The following is a 4,383-nucleotide window of genomic DNA, read 5'->3' on the forward strand; positions in this document are numbered from 1 at the left end:
TAACCCAAGCTTTAACATAATCTATATATATATTCTATATAACTTTAGAATTCATACCTAGCAACCCAAAATTTCCCTTTCACATTCCATACTCGTGTATCAACTTTTTTTTTTTATTTTATCATACATGCATTGATCTTTGAATTCTTAACTTAGCATTGGGGTAATTTTGTCCCCTTATTTTTTTATTAAATATTTTTGGTTTTTTTTTAACATAGATATAAAAATAAACATAGCTTATCAATGCACATAGATTTTTAATTCTTATAATTTCACATGAGTAGGTATCCAAATTCCCATTATATTATCATGACACATTCCCTTATTATCTTTTGTTCCCACAATTTTCCATACTTAATTAGTACATACAATTCTATCTTAAGCTAACCAAAGATTCAATTTGGGATATATAATTGTTTTCCCACTTAAGGCTAGTAATATGGTAAAATATAGAACAAATGGGATTTAAAGGCTCAAAGTGGCTAACAAAGGTAATTGAAAGGGTAGGTTTAATTTGGATAAGTGAGTTTAAACAAATAATGGCCTCAATCATATGCAAGCATACAAATATAATAAATATTGGACATATAGGATGAAACAAAATATAGATTACAATCATAGAGAAGTAAACACACAAGAATAAAATAATTATGGTTAAATAATGTAACCATGCATAAAGGCTCAAATCTCACAAGTTTTGTGTTCTTTAGCTTAAAAATCATGTTCCAAATACAACTTCAACCAATTTTAACATAAAAGTTTTAATTAAAGTTAGTGAAATTTTGTTCCAAAAATAGGGTCTTAGAGGAAAACTTATTGTCTTTTCAATCAAGTAGAACATGCATGCAACTAACCTATTACTATGCAATTTATCATATTCTACAAAAGAAAAACTAACTAAATATCCTAATTTATTGGTGTTTAGGAAAGAGAAATTACCTCCGGAAATCAGGTACTGACCAACCTCCCCACGCTTAAGGCTTTGCACCGTCCTCGGTGCCATCTGTCAGAAACAAAGGTGGGCTGGTAGCAGTATCTCCATAATCGGGACCATCATGGCTTCCTGTGTTGGTAAAGGAAGTGGAGTTCGGGGTGTCTGAGTCCTTGAATTTTCCCATAATCAGCTCCTTGAGGTATGTGAATCGGCGCTTGTTATGGCGCTCTCTCATCTTAGCTTTGTGTTCCTGCCGATCCAACCTTTCGAGTATCTGATGGAGCAGTTGGTCTGTTGTAGGTGCTTGTGGTGTTGAAGAAGGAATATCTTCAACCGGTTCAATAGGATGGCATGTGGCGGCTGGTGGAGGTCTGATGTATTTCCCGTTAGGGACATACTGATCATCCCGTGGAAGCATGGCTTTGGTGTCCCCAGCTCTGTAGGAGACGCCGGCTGCTGAGACAAGATCTGAGACCAGGGCGAGAAAAGGTAAGTTGCCCACAATTTGTACGTGTCCCATGGTGAAAGAATTGAAGATTGATGGTTTACAGGTTATAGTAAACTCTCGTTGCAAGTATAGTTACTAAACCAAGCAATCAACCTTTCTTACAAACGTTTTGGTTGTCACAAGTAACAAACTCCTTTAAAAATTGATAACCGAGTATTTAAACCTCTGGTCGCCTTCTCAAGGAATTGCAGGGAAGTATGTTCTTATTATTGGTTATGAGTCTTGTAAATTGGGGGTTTTTAAAGTAAGGAAGTAGTATGTTAAATGATAAGAAAAATAAAATAGTAATAATAAAATAAACTCTTGGCAAGGTAATAGAATTGGAAGTCCTATCCTTATCAATTGTGATGAGAATTGGATTTTAATCCCACTTTGTTAACCTCTAACTATGAAGGTAAATCAAGTGGATTAATTAGCTTAATCCTCAGGTCCTAGTCAATTTCTATGGAAAGACTAGAGTTATTGGAGCAACTCCCAATTTCAACCACTGCTTTATTTGACAGCTCAAGCGTTACCAATTACTTAACCCAAGCCAAAAGGGAGAAAATATCTAAATTAAATTAAAAGCATCAATATAAATAAAGCAAAGCAATCTTAAATCTGAAATACCTCAAATAATATTAATTAAGAAAATCATAACATGAATGTAGCATAAGCTAAATTGGAAGGATAAATATCAATTAAAGTAATAAAATAAAAGTAGAAAAACAAATTAAAGAAACATTGAACCTGTGATGAAGAAGAAATAATCCTAAATCCTAAAACTAAATCCTAAGAGAGAGGAGAGAACCTCTCTCTCTAAAAACTACATCTAAATCCTAAAATTGTGTATTATGAGCTTATTATTATGAATGGATGCATTCCCCCACTTTATAGCCTCTAATTTGTGTGTTCTGGACTGAAAACTGGGTCAAAAACAGCCCAGAAATCGCTCCCTGCGATTTCTGTTACGTTCAGGTCGCGGAAAAGTGACGCGGAGGCGTCGTCCACGCGTCCGCGCGGATTGAAGTTCACAGATGCGACACGGGCGCGTCATTCACGCGTTCGCATCGCCTAACTTCGGAGCAGCTATGGCAAATTATATAGCAAATCGAAGTCCCAGACGTTAGCTTTCCAACGCAACTGGAACCGCATCATTTGGACCTCTGTAGTTCAAGTTATGACCGTTTGAGTGCAGAGAGGTCAGGCTGAACAGCTTTAGCAGTTCCTTCAGTTTCTTGTATTCCTTCCACTTTTGCATGCTTCCTTTCCATCCTCTAAGCCATTCCTGCCCTGTAATCTCTAAAAATACTTAACACACATATCAAGGCATCTAATGGTGATAAGAGAGGATTAAACATAGGGAACTTAAGGTCAAAGAAGCATGTTTTCAATCAAAGCACATAATTAGGAAGGCAAATGTAAAACCATGCAAATAGTATGAATAAGTGGGTAAACAGTTGATAAAATCCACTCAAATGAGCACAAGATAAACCATAAAATAGTGGTTTATCAACCTCTCCACACTTAAACATTAGCATGTCCTCATGCTAAGCTCAAGAGAAGCTATAAAGATGAAGAGGAATGGTTGATTAATATGAAATGCAACCTATCTATATGAATGCAACTACATGCAAAATATTTCTACCTACTTAGTTAAAAGTAAACAAATCTTTCAAGAAGAAATATGAACTGGATTTCACTAATTCAAATCATGAAAATGAAGTACAAATAGACTTGCAAGAAGAAAATAGCTCATGAAAGCAGGGAACAAGGGATTGAGCATCGAACCCTCACTGGTAGTGTATACACTCTAATCACTCAAGTGTTGAAGGTTCGATTCTCTCAATTCTCTACTAACCTTGCTTTCTAAAGCTTGCTCTTCATCTAACAATCAACATAAATTTAATGCATAGATACACATATCAAGAGGTCTTTTAAGGGTTGTAATGGGGTTAGGGTCAAGGTAGGATTGTATTTGGCCAAGTGGTCTAAAATCTGAATCCTTAATTAACTTAAACTTTCCACCTAACTTAAGACAATCCATGTAATCACAATACAAAATCTAACTATCCATTAACCATGTTTTCACATATTCATGCATTCTAATTTCAAGTACAGTACATATGCATTGCTTTCACCACTTACTTTGGGGCATTTTGTCCCCTTTTTATTGTTTGCTCTTTTTCTTTTCTTTTTCTCACTTTTTTTTATATATATATTATTTTTTTCTTTTATTTTTCTCAATGCATATGATTAAATTATTGGATACATGAATCATGTCCTGAACATTTTTTTTTCACATTTTCAAAAAAATTTAACATACTCAATTCTCAAACCAAATATTTCCAAATTCAATTTCTCCACACTTAAATCATAAGCACTCTCACTAGTCTAAGCTAACCAAGGATTCAAATTAAGGGCATTATTGTCTTTCGCTTAGAGTTAATGATGTGCTAAAGTAAAGAACAAAGGGGTATAATAGGCTCAACATTGGTTTGCAAGGGATAATGAAAGGGTAAGGCCATATGGCTATGTAAGCTCAGTGAAACAAAGGCCTCAATCATGTAAGTGTATGCATACATCAAACTATGGAAATATAGAATTAAGCAAGACAAAGATCACAATTTTAGAGAGAAAAACACACACCAAAAATAAAATATTGGTTGGTAAAATGCAACCAATTCAAATAGGCTCAAAAATCTCACAGGTTTTGTGTGTTCAAGCTCTAAACCATGTTCCAGTATAATATTTCTTCAAACAAGTGTAACAAATTAGTGAAATGCTCTAAAAGGTTTCTTGAAAAAGAAAATATTACTTCAACCAAGTGGTAAAATATGTACAAAATCAAATAATCATACAATCAAACATGCAAATGCAACAACTAACAAGGAAAATAAACCAGTGGTGTTGAGATAGAAGAGTAACTAACCCATGGAGATCGGTATCGACCTCCCCACAC

Source organism: Arachis ipaensis, chromosome B4 (genome assembly GCF_059453495.1).
Source record: "Arachis ipaensis isolate K30076 ecotype BB chromosome B4, ASM5945349v1, whole genome shotgun sequence".
In the NCBI taxonomy this organism is placed as follows: Eukaryota; Viridiplantae; Streptophyta; class Magnoliopsida; order Fabales; family Fabaceae; genus Arachis; species Arachis ipaensis.